This window comes from Scylla paramamosain, chromosome 34, assembly GCF_035594125.1.
Source record: "Scylla paramamosain isolate STU-SP2022 chromosome 34, ASM3559412v1, whole genome shotgun sequence".
NCBI lineage: Eukaryota > Metazoa > Arthropoda > Malacostraca > Decapoda > Portunidae > Scylla > Scylla paramamosain.
The window spans coordinates 2,232,501-2,247,500 of NC_087184.1; the positions used below are offsets into that span (position 1 = coordinate 2,232,501).

The 15,000-nt window shown below is 43.4% G+C and overlaps 1 long non-coding RNA gene across 1 annotated transcript in view; it reads right to left on the minus strand.

Annotated features, from left to right (window-relative positions):
- The window catches only part of LOC135090033 (uncharacterized), a 34,705-nt gene that overhangs the window by 19,479 nt on the left and 226 nt on the right, over nt 1–15,000 (minus strand). The window contains exon 2 of the long non-coding RNA XR_010261734.1: nt 3,167–3,249. This is a non-coding gene — a long non-coding RNA (uncharacterized LOC135090033). The remainder of the gene's footprint in view (nt 1–3,166; nt 3,250–15,000) is intronic.

Sequence of the window (15,000 nt, forward strand, 5' to 3'; positions counted from 1 at the left end):
ACTGCAGGTCACCCACTACTAGTATCACCGCCATCGTAGTGTAATAGAAGGATTGACACAGAGAAGGGCTGTTTAAGTATTGTAAGTCAACCACTACTCATTACAATCCTTGCATCACTCTAGTACCTATTAACCTTGTACGGGAGGCGCTGTGAAGTACCTGTGTTGCCTGAGTGTTACCTGCTTGTCCTCGTGGGATTCGAACCAAGGACACAGGAAGTAAGCAACAAATTAACCAGAGCTGCTATTTTTTGTTTATTTATTTATTTTGTATTATTTATCTGGTATTTACTGTGTTTTTTTATTCCAATGGGTGTATAGTTCTCTCTCTCTCTCTCTCTCTCTCTCTCTCTCTCTCTCTCTCTCTCTCTCTCTCTCTCTCTCTCTCTCTCTCTCTCTCTCTCTCTAGACACACACGCACACACACAAACCACCACCACCACCACCACTATAACCACGACCACCACCACCGCTATATTACCCACGCCTCCACACTCCTTGACGCTGACGGAGGGGTGCACACGGCCCCGCACCCTCCCCCAGGGGCGTGACGATGCCGCATGTCCCGTGGGGAGCCGTGACGAGGTGGCGACATGCAATTAGGGGGGTGATTAAGCCCCAGTCGCCTCCGCCTTCCCAACCACCGCCCCCCTCACCCCTCACCACCTCACGCTGTTGTGTGTGTGTACGTTGACGAACCGTGTGTGTGTGTGTGTGTGTGTGTGTGTGTGTGTGTGTGTGTGTGTGTGTGTGTGTGTGTGTGTGTGTGTGTGTGTGTGTGTGTGTGTGTGTGTGTGTGTGTGTGTGTGTGTGTGTGTGTGTGTATACAGAGAGAGAGAGACATACATACATACATACATACATACATACATACATACATACATTAATACATAAAGCCATGCATCCATACATACAAACACACACACGTACATACAAACAGACAGGCAGACAGACAGACAGACAGGAAAAAAGGGGAGAGAGAGAGAGAGAGAGAGAGAGAGAGAGAGAGAGAGAGAGAGAGAGAGAGAGAGAGAGAGAGAGAGATTTATCTGGTGCCAGTGTGGGTCAGAGTCGTGATGGACGTTGTGGTTAAGTCTCTCTCTCTCTCTCTCTCTCTCTCTCTCTCTCTCTCTCTCTCTCTCTCTCTCTCTCTCTCTCTCTCTCTCTCTCTGGCGCAAATTTCAACTCTGCTGTTATTTGATTTTTTATTCTGCGCAGTTCTTTTTCCTCCTCCTCCTCCTCCTCCTCCTCCTCCTCCTGCACGGGACACGCAGAAGGGGGAAGAAATTGGGGGATAACAGAGAGAAGAGGGGAACGGAGAAAGGTGTGGATTGAGGGATAAGGCCAAAAGATAAGGGGAAGAAGAGACGGAGAAGATATGGGGAGAAAAGAGGAAATGGAGGAATGGAGAAGAGAGGGGAAGGGAGATTAGAGGACTGGAGTAAAATTTAAAGGGAAGAAGGGAGAGGATTTAGAAGGGGAAAAGATATGGGGAGAGAATGGGAAGGAAGGAATGAGTAGGGGGTGGGGGGAATGGTTGAAAGGGAGGGAGGGAAGTGAGTAAGGGGATTAAAGTGGAAGAGGAAGGGGAAATATAGGAATGAGAGACAAAAGAAAGGGGAAGCATGAGGGGAAGGAGGGAAAGAGCAAGTGAAGTGTGAGGGGAAGAAAGTGACGGGAAAATGAAAAGAAGGGAAAGAAGATGAAGACAAAGAAATGTAAAGAATTAAAGAGAGAAGAGAAGGGAAAAATGAGGGGAAAAAGAGGAAGGAAGGAAAAAAAATGGAGAAACGAGTGAGGAAAGATGAGAAATAATTAAAAGAAGTGGAGGAGAAGTGAGAAAAAAGGGTAAAGGAAAGGGACGAAGGAAAAAGGTGAATAAACAGAGAAAATAGGAAAGATAAAAGAATAAGAGAAGAGATGAGAAAGAAGTGAATAGAGAGGAAGAGAACAATGTGAGGGGAAGAGGAGAAGGATGAGAGGGCAGGAAGAGAAAGAATGAGGGAAGGAGAAAGGAAGACCAGAGAGAAAACGAAAGAAAAAAATGAAGAAAATAGAAAGGGAGAGAAAAAGATGAATGAAAAATGAAAGAGAGGGAGGAGGAAAAAAGGGATGAGATAGAAGCCAGATAATAAAAGGTGTGGAAGAAAAGAAGAGGGGGAGTTTAAGGAAATAAAATGAGAAAATGGAAAACAAAATAAACGAAAAGGGAAAAAAATGAGGAAAACGTGACAGAGAACAAAGGAGAAGTGAAGAAAAGGGAGGAAGAAGTGAGAAAGGAGAAAGGAAATAAGGAAAAGAGATGAAACTGAAGAAGATAGGGAATAGAAGAGAATGGGGGACAGAAAAAAGGAGAAAGAGGAGGAGAAGAGAAAGGAGAATATGGTAAATGGAGGATAAGAAAAAAAATAAGGGAAGGGGACGAGAGGAAGGAAAGGGAGGGGAAGGAGTGATGGGGAATGGGTGATGGTCATAAGAAATGGTTCTCAGGTTGACGTGAGTTCTTGCTACTTGACACTCCTCCCCCATTCCCTCACCCTTCCCTCACCCTTCTCTCTTCCTCTTCTCTCCTCCTTTCTGTCTTCATTTGTTCCTTTCTTTACTCTCTCCGTCATTATTCTTTCCTTCTCTCTTGTATTCCCTCAATTCTTCTCTTCTCCATCTCTATTCCTTCTCTTTTTCTCCTTTTTCTTCTTCATTCTCTCTCCGTTTCATTTTCTTCCACTTTCTTTATTTTCCTTTCCTCTTCTTATGTTTTTTTCCTTATTCTCTCTTCCTCCCTTCTTCCTCTTCCTTTTGTATATTCCCCTCACTTCCATCCCTCTCCTCCTATTCTCCAATGTTTTTTCTCTTCTTTATATTCCCCCTTACTTCCATTCCTATTTTTCTTTCCATCTATATTTATTTTCTCATATTCCTTCCTTCTCTCCGTTCCTCCACTTCCCTTTCTATTCCTTTTTTCTCGCTCTCTCGTCCCTCCTTCATTCACGCTTTTGCATTCCCCTCACCTCCCCCTCCATTCCTTTCCCCTCCTTTCGTTATTCTGTTCTTTCTTTGCCTCATTTCTCATACCCTTTCCTTCATCCATTCCTTCTCTCCTCCACTCTTTCTACCTCGTTATTCCCCTCACACCCCTTCCCCTCACCTCCTCTCTCCCCTCACATACCTTGGTCAGCCTTTGATACGCGCCATTGACCGACCGCGACACACCATCACGTTCCCGCGAGGTCAGGTCAGGAGAGGTCATGGCTGAAAAGGAATTATGGGTAACCTGTCACTCATGCTGCCTGTGGACGGAGGGATGGGAGGGAAGGGGAGGGATAGAGGAGAGGGAAGAAAGGAGTAGCAGGGGAGGGGAGTGACGGGAGGGGAGGAAGGAAAGAAGTAGGAGGAAGGTGAGAGAAGAGAGGGAAGGGAAGTAAGAGAGGGATGGAAGTGAGGGGAGAGGTGAGGGAAGGAAGGGGTATGAGTAATGGGAGGTGAAGGAGTAACAGGAATGGGGATGCCTTCTTGGTAATATAATTTCCTGTTCCTTCCTTCACTTTCCTTCCTTTCCTCATTTTCCTCCTTACTTTTCTTTTCCTTTTCCTCCCATCACTCATACTTCTATTTCCTTTTTTTCTTTATTTTTTTTCTAGCCATCACTATTAATCCTATTTCCCTCTACTTCCTTCATTCCTTCCCTTCTTTCCTTTCTATCTTTTCTCCTTCTTTGCCTCTCTTATTTAAAATTCCACTCTATTTTCTTGTTCCCTTCTTCCTTCCTTTATTTTTTTCCATTTTTATTATTTCTACTTCCTTTCTTCTTTTATCTTCCTCCTATTCCTTAATTAATGGAATCCCTCTAGTTTTTTTTTTCCATTTCCTTACTTCCAATATGTTTACTTCCCTTCCTTATCGTCCTGCTATTTCTATCCTATCACTCCATCCTTCCTTCTCACCCATCCCCCCTCCCCCACAACGTACCCATTCCTCCCATCGCCACTTCCTACTTTCATTCTTATCTTCACCACCTCAATCTACTCCTTTCTTTTCCCTTATCTTCTTCCTACTCCTACTCTTCCAGCACCTCCATCCCTCCCCTTACCATAACGCCTCTCCCCTCCCCCTCCCCCTCCCCATCATAACAGCGTGACGGACGGTCGGGTTTACCGCTGTTATTATCTTGTCCGTCCTCGGCTAATCCTGTTATTTATGTATCGACTGTGTCTGTCTGTCCGTGCGATAGACTTGTGCCGGGGACTTGACGAGGGGAGGCAGGTGGGGTTTACCTTCAGTATACTTATTACCCGTCTGTGTAAACTGTGGATTGTATGCGTGGTGACTGCGGGAAGTTACTAAGGTGGCTAACTGTCTCAGAAGCGTAGTGGGTGGGTGTGTGTGTGTGTGTGTGTGTGTGTGTGTGTGTGTGTGTGTGTGTGTGTGTGTGTGTGTGTGTGTGTGTGACGAAGTAGTGTACGTGTCTGTGTACAGTGTATATCTTGTGATTGGTGATAACTGCCGGACACTGCACCAAAATGTACACTAGTTACCTAAAGTGCAATAAGTAGCAAGCGCGTGTATTGAACTAATGCGCGTAGTGTAAGAAAAAGAGGCGACTTATCTGTAAAAGTTACGGTTGCTAATCATTTACCTGACTATAATAACTCTAATAAACTAAAGACACGCGTATATTAACAAAAAAGTGGTATTTAATTAGTGTATCAAAATCTTACGCTCTGTGCTAAACACTCAGCAGTGTGTGTGCAAACTGTGAATCGTATGTAGTGACTGGCGACAGTTTACCTGATGAGACGAAGCAATGAGATCATGACGTCACACTTACATTAACGAGGCATGAATTTGTAACGAGCAAATAAGAACACGAAGCACACTGTACAGCTGCTGACGTAAACTAAGAGTTGTGCACATCAGGACTGGTGGTAACTGCGTGACTGACGATCTTATAACTGAGAGATTAAACGCATTAACGCGGTGTGGATTTAACCATTTTACACGAAAAACCTACGTTATGATCATCATTCAGCTATCACAGTCACCAACGAACTAAGCACCTGACGCATTAAGCAAAACACTAACGGCCTAACCACTTAATTATTCATAATTATCAAATGCATTAATACAACTAATGCTCTTATCGAACTAATTAACAAACAAACTACCTTAGTCACTATCTAAAGAGCGAACTCACTGATAAACACATGAACGGCCTTACTAAATACCTCACCGAGTTATTCTTTGTCTTAATTACAGGTTACTGGATCCAAAGAAAATTAATCTGGAACCTTACAATTAAATAAAGGTTTTGGTAGAAATATAAAGTAAGTTTCCAGCACGTTTTTGAGCAAGACGGAAAAGGCTGAGTCGATCAAGGAGAAAGCATCGCCAGTGGTAGTGTTGGTGTGTTCCTGTGTCCCAGCTGGCAGCATTACTGTGACACACGTGGTGACGCAGGGCACAGACAGCACACACACTTTTGAGCAGCCTTAATTAAACAAAAAAAGGGTCATTGTTAAAACCAAAAGTTGTGATATAATTAACTTCACCTAATAAACAAAATCAAACTTCGCATAACTTAACTTCACCGTATCCAACAACTTTACCTTCAACTCTTAACCGAAATTCAACTTCACTCAGTAACCTAACCTAACTTAACCTAACCTACCCTAACCTAACCTAACCTAACCTAACCTACCCTAACCTAACCTAACCTAACCTAACCTAACCTAAACCTAACCTCAACTACACTCTACAGTATAAGCTAACCTAACCTAACCCCATCAGACCTGACCCTGCTTTCTCGCCTCCCCCACTCCCCACCCCCACCCCCGTGCGAGGTCCAGGTAACCCGACGCCCGGCACCCGGTGGTCAGCCCGGGGCCACTGAGGGTCACGCCCACGGCCTGACCTCAACTTGTCCGACACGTGAGATGAACTGCGGCAGGGGATCACAGGAGGAGGAAGAGGAGGAGGAGGAGGAGGAGGAGGAGGAGGAGGAGGAGGAGGAGGAGGAGGAGGAGGAGGAGGAGAGGGAAAAGAAGGGAGTATCAAATGAATTAAAGAGTAAGTGGAAGAAGAGTGAAAGAGGACGAAGAAGAAGAAGAAGAAGAAGAAGAAGAAGAAGAAGAAGAAGAAGAAGAAGAAGAAGAAGAAGAAGAAGAAGAAGAAGAAGAAGAAGAAGAAGAAGAAGAAGAAGAAGAAGAAGAAGAAGAAGAAGAAGAAGAAGAAGAAGAAGAAGAAGAAGAAGAAGAAGAAGAAGAAGAAGAAGAAGAAGAAGAAGAAGAAGAAGAAGAAGAAGAAGGAGGAGAAGGAGGAGGAGGAGGAGAAGAAGAAGAAGAAGAAGAAGAAGAAGAAGAAGAAGAAGAAGAAGAAGAAGAAGAAGAAGAAGAAGAAGAAGAAGAGAAGAAGAAGAAAACGGTGATAAAGTAGACCACATATATATATAAAATAACAATCCATAAAGCTCTCTCTCTCTCTCTCTCTCTCTCTCTCTCTCTCTCTCTCTCCAGCGTCAATCGTGAGGGGTGACTGATAATTCAATTTAGACTCTTAATTAACGCTTTGTCAGGTGCGACGTGAATACCTGTACCTCATTATAGCGAGCCCACCACGATGCTCTGCCGCCACCACCACCGCCACCACCGCCACCACCACCACCACCACCCCTATTAGCACCAGCACCATCACTACTACTACTACTACTACTACCACCATCACTATAACCACTACTACTACCACCACCACCAGTACCACCATCATTACCATCCCTAACTACACCCAAACACTAGAATCACCACCATCACCACCATCACCACTATTGCCACTGTCATCAACACCACTACTAACATTATCGTCGCTAAAGTTAGCTACATGAACTTGTTATCAGCATCATCTCTACTACTACTAGGAGAGAGAGAGAGAGAGAGAGAGAGAGAGAGAGAGAGAGAGAGAGAGAGAGAGAGAGAGAGAGAGAGAGAGAGAGAGAGTGTGTAGAATGGATGGATATGCGCTCTCTCTCTCTCTCTCTCTCTCTCTCTCTCTCTCTCTCTCTCTCTCTCTCTCTCTCTCTCTCTCTCTCTCTCTCTCTCCTCTTGAAATCCTCTTTTGATGGAAGTGTCAGCAGTAGTGTCATTCCCCGCTGATGGTTTGCCTCTCTCTCTCTCTCTCTCTCTCTCTCTCTCTCTCTCTCTCTCTCTCTCTCTCTCTCTCTCTCGTACTCGCTCTTTTTCCTCCCTCTATCTCTTTTTGTTTTTCTCCTATCCTCAAACCCACCTTCTCTCTCTCTCTCTCTCTCTCTCTCTCTCTCTCTCTCTCTCTCTCTCTCTCTCTCTCTCTCTCTCTCTCTCTCCTTTGTGGCTTCCCTTCTCCCCTTCTGTCATCTTTTTTTCTTTTTCATTTCCACTTTTCTTTCTTCTCATCGTTATTTTTATTCTGTCTCTCCTTCCATCACAATCACACACACACACACACACACACACAGAGAGAGAGAGAGAGAGAGAGAGAGAGAGAGAGAGAGAGAGAGAGAGAGAGAGAGAGAGAGAGAGAGAGAGAGATGTACGTTCCTAAAGAAAAATAAATTCACAATACTCTTCTTAGCGTAATCTCTCTCTCTCTCTCTCTCTCTCTCTCTCTCTCTCTCTCTCTCTCTCTCTCTCTCTCTCTCTCTCTCAGTAAATACGAAATGCAATAAAACTGGTTCATATAAAAAGAAAAATCACATGCGACTGAGAGAGAGAGAGAGAGAGAGAGAGAGAGAGAGAGAGAGAGAGAGAGAGAGAGAGAGAGAGAGAGAGAGAGAGAGAGAGAGAGAGAGAGAGAGAGAGAGAGAGAAATATTGGAAGGAAAATATAACCCCACGTGCTTTGCTGTTAATTTTCACCTTTAGATTGATGTCCCTCTATGCAACAGAAGGTGTGAGTTATGGTCAGTGAAAGATGGATGTCAGGTAATATCCAGGTAACAAATAGGTAGGTACGTTTTTTCACCTTTGCCTGAATAACTATTGACGGACTGACTCCCCTGACTGACTGACTGACTGACTGACTGGGTACGTTTGTTAAGTGTAAGTGACTGCCTGACTGACTGACTGACTGACTGACTGCTGGATGGATGGGTTGATGACTGCCTGACTGACTAACTGACTGTATGGCTGAATGAGCTAGTTGGTGGTTCGTAGATGGGTGATGTGTGGCCGGCTGATTGACTGACTGACTGGATTAATTAGTGGGCGATGGGTGGGTGACTGACTGACTGGCTGGTTGGCTAGATAGGTGGGTGGTGGGTGAAAGGCTGAATGAATGACTGACTGACTGGTTGACCTGATGACTAATTGGCATACTTCCTTATTGAGTGACTAGGTTAGCTTCCTGAATGACTGACTGACATCGACTGACTGACTGACTGACTGACTGACTGACCAGCTTCTTGGTTTACTGACTTGATAATAAACTGTTTGACTCACTGCTGACTTACTGACTAACTTGCTGACTGAAAGACTGGTAAGTTTCCTGACTGACTGATTCTTCGGCTAATTAAACTTTTTGACTGACTCACGGAATAATTTGTTGACTGAATGACTGGCTAGCTTGCTGGCTGACAGACTGACTAATGGACTGAATGACCAATGTGTGTGTGTGTGTGTGTGTGTGTGTGTGTGTGTGTGTGTGTGTGTGTGTTTGGGACAACTTTACGACATCTCTTAAATCATTTTCATTCCTATAACTCGTATATATATATACATTTTTTTTTCTACTCATTCTCTTCTTTCTCACTTCTTACTGTTGATCGTGACTTCTCATAATAATAAAAACACACACATAATTCTCACATCTGCATATTATTGAATTTAAACCATCTTTTTGTCTTCCTTCTTATATCTATTTCAACATTGCCTTATATGACCTTAAAGTGTGTGTGTGTGTGTGTGTGTGTGTGTGTGTGTGTGTGTGTGTGTGTGTGTGTGTGTGTGTGTGTGTGTGTGTGTGTGTGTGTGTGTGTGAGTGACAGTCCAGTTAGCGTGACGGGAAGGCGGCAGGTGTGGGAGGTGTGTAATGATGGAAAGGTACGCGCAGGTGTGACGTGGGGAGGAGGAGGAGGAGGAGGAGGAGGAGGAGGAGGAGGAGGAGGAGGAGGAGGAGGAGGAGGAGGAGGAGGAGGAGGAGGAGAGGGAGAAGAGGGAGCAACTGCGGGTGGCAATGGATGAGAGAGAGAGAGAGAGAGAGAGAGAGAGAGAGAGAGAGAGAGAGAGAGAGAGAGAGAGAGAGAGAGAGAGAGAGAGAGAGAGAGAGAGAGAGAGAGAGAGAGAGAGAGAGAGAGAGAGAGAGAGAGGTAATTAGTCACAACATACTGACAAAATAAAAAACCCAGACTATAAGGGTAATTTTTCCTTGACAATAGCGAAGAACACACACACACACACACACACACACACACACACACACACACACACACACACACACACACACACACACACACACACACTAAAAACAAATAAATAAATCACCTCATCTATTCTTACATTATATATTCAGACATTTACTAACTCACCAATTTCAATTAATTAATTCCACATTTTATTAACTAAAGTACAATGCAATATCGTCAGCAACCCAGGTGAGACAGACAGACAGACAGACATACAGACAGACAGACAGACAGGCAATGCAGGATGAAAAGAAAACGTATTATCATTCATTATAGAAAACGGGAAGGGGAAAAAGAAAGAAATTGAATAACTGCAGGAGAGAGAGAGAGAGAGAGAGAGAGAGAGAGAGAGAGAGAGAGAGAGAGAGAGAGAGAGAGAGAGAGAGAGAGAGAGAGAGAGAGAGAGAGAGAGAGAGAGAGAGAGCTAATGACAGCCTGGGGAGACGGGATAGGGGGAAGATGGGAAAGAAGGGGAGAGGAGAGGGAGGGTAGGGGGAGAAGGGGGGACAGTGATGGGAAAGAGAGATAACAGACCAGACATCTACAGCTTCCTTCTCTCTCTCTCTCTCTCTCTCTCTCTCTCTCTCTCTCTCTCTCTCTCTCTCTCTCTCTCTCTCTAAACTTCATAATCAAAATCTAACACATTACCACAATTATTATCGTCATTAAGTATTATTATTATTATTATTATTATTATTATTATTATTATTATTATTATTATTATCATTATTATTATTATCATTATCATTATTACTGTTATTATTATCGCTATTATTACTGCTATCACTGTTATCAAGAGAGAGAGAGAGAGAGAGAGAGAGAGAGAGAGAGAGAGAGAGGTGTGAAGATAATATAGGCAGGTGTAGGGAAGAAACAGTGTGGCTATTATATTACCTATGGCTGCAGCTTCCACCACAACCCTCCCTACGCTCCTTCTTTCCTCCTCTCTTCTACCTCTCCTTCTCTTCCTCCCTCTCCCTTCATTGCCTCTTTCCTTTTCTTCTTCTCCTTACCTTCTTTCCTCTCCCTTCACTGCCTCTTTCTTTCTCTCTTCTATCTAGCTTTCTTTCTTTCTTCCAATTGTCTTTTCTTCCTCCTCTTCCTTTTTTTCCCTCCTTTTCTTCTCTCTTCTACATCTCCTTTCTTTCAGTCCCCCTCTATCCTTCTCTCTTCTACTTCTTCTTTTGTTCTTTCCTCTACTTAACTTCATTTTAATCCTTCGTCTTCTCTTTATCCTCGTCCTTCTCTTTCCTCTGTTTTTTTCTTCATTCTTATATGTTATTTTATGTCTTTTATCTCTTCTCTGTCTCCTTATTTTCATTTCCCATCCTATTTTATTTTCTTCTCATCGTTCCTTTCTTTTCTTCTTCTTCTTCTTCTTCTCTCTTTTCTGTCTTTCATTTTAATTCCCTTTCTTCTTTCCTCCATCTTGTTTCTCTCTCGTTTCAACATCATATTTTACTATTATTCTATCTTAATCTCTCTCCATGTATGTATTCACCTTCTTTCTTTCATCTTCCTATCTTATTTTTCGTCCTTCTCTCTCTCTCTCTCTCTCTCTCTCTCTCTCTCTCTCTCTCTCTCTCTCTCTCTCTCTCTCATTTCTTCCCGCTGTGGTCCAATTTGCTTCCAAGAGCGTTACACACACACACACACACACACACACACACACACACACACACACACACACACACACACACACACACACACACACACACACAAACCAGAGAGAGAGAGAGAGAGAGAGAGAGAGAGAGAGAGAGAGAGAGAGAGAGAGAGAGAGAGAGAGAGAGAGAGAGAGAGGTTACCGTTCATCACAGGTTAGGGAGACGGAGATGAGCGCAGAGGCCTTGTGATGACCAATAACGCTAAAGAATGCACTAAACTTTACCATTAAGAGAAGTATTGCTAAGTATCTCTACACACCAGCCTGTCTACCATACCACTTTTCTCCTTAGTAAAAATATGAATGAAAAATTAGAAAAAAATGAGTGATTTTTTTTTTTTTTCAGTGCATTTGCTGGTGAAGTTCATGAGTCGTGATTTAGACTTTCCCTCCCTCTCCCTCCTCCTCCTCCTCCTCCTCCTCCTCCTCCTGTTGCTCTTGTTCCTTCTCCATTTTTTATTCATTCCCTTTGTCCTTCTACATCTCCTCTTCCTGCACTATTTTTCTTTCTTTCTTTCTTCATCTTGTTTATTTTTTTTTTATGTTCATTCTTCCTTCTTTCCTTTTGATGATTATTCGTTACATTTTATTTTTCCTTATTACTTTCTTCCACTACTTTCATCCACTGTTCTCCGTTTTCTTCTGCGTTTTTTTTATTACATTTTCTATTTTATTTTATTTTTACAACTGCATTTTTCTTTTCTTTTTATTTCGTTCACCAGTTTATTTTCCCACTTTTTTTTTCCAGTGACTATTTCTTAACTACTTACACGCTTCTTGTACATCATTTTTTTCCTGCACTTTTTTTTTTACTTCTCTCGTCCTTGCATCCATTTTCTTCTATTTTTTTCATTATTTTCACTTTTTTATTTATTTTTTTTTAAGTTTACGTTTTTCTTTTCCTTTACCTCCTCCTCCTCCTCCTCCTCCTGCTCCATCCCTGTAATTATTCATTCTTTTTCCATCTCCATTCCTTCCTTCCTTCTTTATTTTCTTCCTCGAAACATTTCTTTTCCGTCCACTTTTTTCTAACTTTCTTTTTCACTATTATTTTTACAAACTTTCCTCCATTTTCCGTATAATATTCCCTTTTCAATATTTATTTATATTACGTTTATCAATTTCGTTCACTCTCTACTCCCTCCTCCTCCTCCTCCTCCTCCTCCCTCTAATCTTCTTCTTCTTTCCCCCCTCCCTCCTCCTCCTCCTCCTCCTCCTCCTCCTCTTTGCATGCCAGTCTCCATGGATCACTCAGGAATTGAAGGCGGAGGCAAGATTAATGAACAGGTGGCGACATGCAGAGAGAGAGAGAGAGAGAGAGAGAGAGAGAGAGAGAGAGAGAGAGAGAGAGAGAGAGAGAGAGAGAGAGAGAGAGAGAGAGAGAGAGAGAGAGAGAGAGAGAGAGAGAGAGAGAGAGACCCCCACTGTTTATCCCCTCAACCCCTCCCCTCCCCCCTCTCTCTCTCTCTCTCTCTCTCTCTCTCTCTCTCTCTCTCTCTCTCTCTCTCTCTCTCTCTCTCTCATCCACAGCGCAAATTAAGACAGATGATAAAAAAAATACAATAAGAAGCAGATTACCACTTGGGTCACGGCGAGGCTTTGCAAATTGAAGGTTGTAGGAGAGGGGAGGGAGGGGGAGGAGGGAAGGGGAGGGAGAGGGGGAGGGAAGGGATGGAGGAATTCACCTGTGGAATAGGGAGGAAGGAAAAAAAAATGAGTCCTGGATAATTTTCGTGAGTTTTTGCCCTTCAGTGTAAGAGAGGGAGGGAGGGAGGGAGATGAGATGGAATTATAAAGGAAAGGGAGATAGAAAGATAGGGAGAATAGGTAGGCATCGATCAACGCCCTGTACCATTCTCTCTCTCTCTCTCTCTCTCTCTCTCTCTCTCTCTCTCTCTCTCTCTCTCTCTCTCCCCCTACAAACGCACACACATCCCACTATAACACAAAACTAGGGAATTATTCAACAATCATAATCTAATTTTACGAACAAACAATTTCAATATTACAGTGGAAACAAACCATTTTTCCCCGTGATGAATGATGTTTAATTGCCAACAGTAGCGGCAAAATACACGCTCAGATACGCAAACGATATTAAAAGGGAAAAAAAGGAGGATAATTTAAGAAAAGCAAGTTTACAAGGTCACTAATTTGCGCTGTGAAAGGAAGGAATGAAGGAGGAGGAGGAGAGAGGATAAGGATGGAAGGAAGGAAGGAGGCAGGAAGAAGGAAGAAGACTAAAGAAAAATTGAAAGGGAATGGTTGGGAAGGAAGGAGAAAGGAGGGAGGGAAGGCTAAGGAAAGAAAGATGAAGAAGCTAAAAAAAAAGGAAGGAGGAAGGAAAATGGGAGAGGCAAAAGAAGGAAGAAGATGAAAGGAAGGTGCACGAAGACTATGGAATAACCGAGGAAGAAGGAAGAAGTGGAAAACAAAAGAAAGAAAGGAGGAGAAGGAAGAAGTTTAGGAAGAAGAAAAAAATGGGGAAGGAAAGAAGGAAGAAAGAGATTATGAAGAAATGAGAAAAGAAAAAAACGAAGGAAGGAAAGGAGGAAAAGCAGGTAAGGAGGGAAGAAGGAAAAAAACTAAGGAAAGCAAGGAGGAAAGAAAAACTAAGGAAAGAAAGGAGGAGGAGGAGGAGGAGGAGGAGGAGGAGGAGGAGGAGGAGGAGGAGGAGGAGGAGGAGGAGGAGGAGGAGGAGGAGGAGGAGGAGGAGGACGAGAAGTTTAGAAAGAATCGAGGAAGAAAAAACTAAGGAAGAAAAGAAGGAGAAGGTGGAGGAGGATGAGGAGGAAGCTTAGGAAGGCAGGAAGGAGAGAGAGAGAGGGCGGGGAGGAAGGAGGGAGGAGGGGGAGTGGCTAAGGGTGTGTCTCGGCTGGCAGTCTTTTTCCCGAACTTTTCAATTGAAGCCACATCTTTCCTGGCTGGCCAACCCAACTTTCCCGGACTTTCCTTGGTTCTGATCTTTATTTTCCTTGCCAGGTGATAGAAGCGACATTCTTACGAGGGAGGGAATATTTTACGCCCAGACTTAAATTTATACAGTGAGGCGAGCAGCGGAGAAGCACATTTCCCGCCAGACTCTCCCCGGACCCGCCACCTCCCCGCGCCATCGTATAAAATTAAGACATTCTCGTACATTTTACCTCGGCAATATTTAACAGCGCATTACCTTCAAGGGAGGCAGTCAGATACCAGCAATGAAGGCCCGACAATACGTGTAATCTACGGATATCTTCGGAAATTTATGGAGGAGTGGGGAGGGGAAGATATATAAGGGGGAGAGAGGAGAGATGAGCTTGTTAACTAGAGTGGGTGGTTGGGTGGTTACGTTATAATAGGCTTTCTTAAATTGCTGTAGTTTCATTGGCACGTGCATAGTCATCCTCGCAGCAAACTAGCATATTGTATTGGCTGTTAGCAGTTTTTAATACAGATTGGTGTATTCTGAGATGTTCTTGAATACTAAACATATCTTGTGTTCCTGCTATCTTTAGACTCCACCAAAATACGTCTGTCTGTCAGTCTGTCTGTCCCTCACTGCATACCATTCTGTGTGTCTGTGTCTGTCATATACACCGCTTTTATCTCTCAAAATCTATAGTCTGTCTGTCTGTCTATCAGCGTATCTACTTATCTATACGTCTGTCTGTCATATCAGCCATGCCTACTTTTTTATCTTTAAATCTGTAATCTGTCTGTCTGTCTCACCGTATATCTATTTATCTGTATTACCTCATTTCCATCCAACTGCACACACACACACACACACACACACACACACACACACACACACACACACACTCTCTCTCTCTCTGCATACTTACCTACATATCTCACCATACCTCCATCTCTCTCTCACTTTAACTAACCATCTATCTGCACACACACACACACACACACACACACAC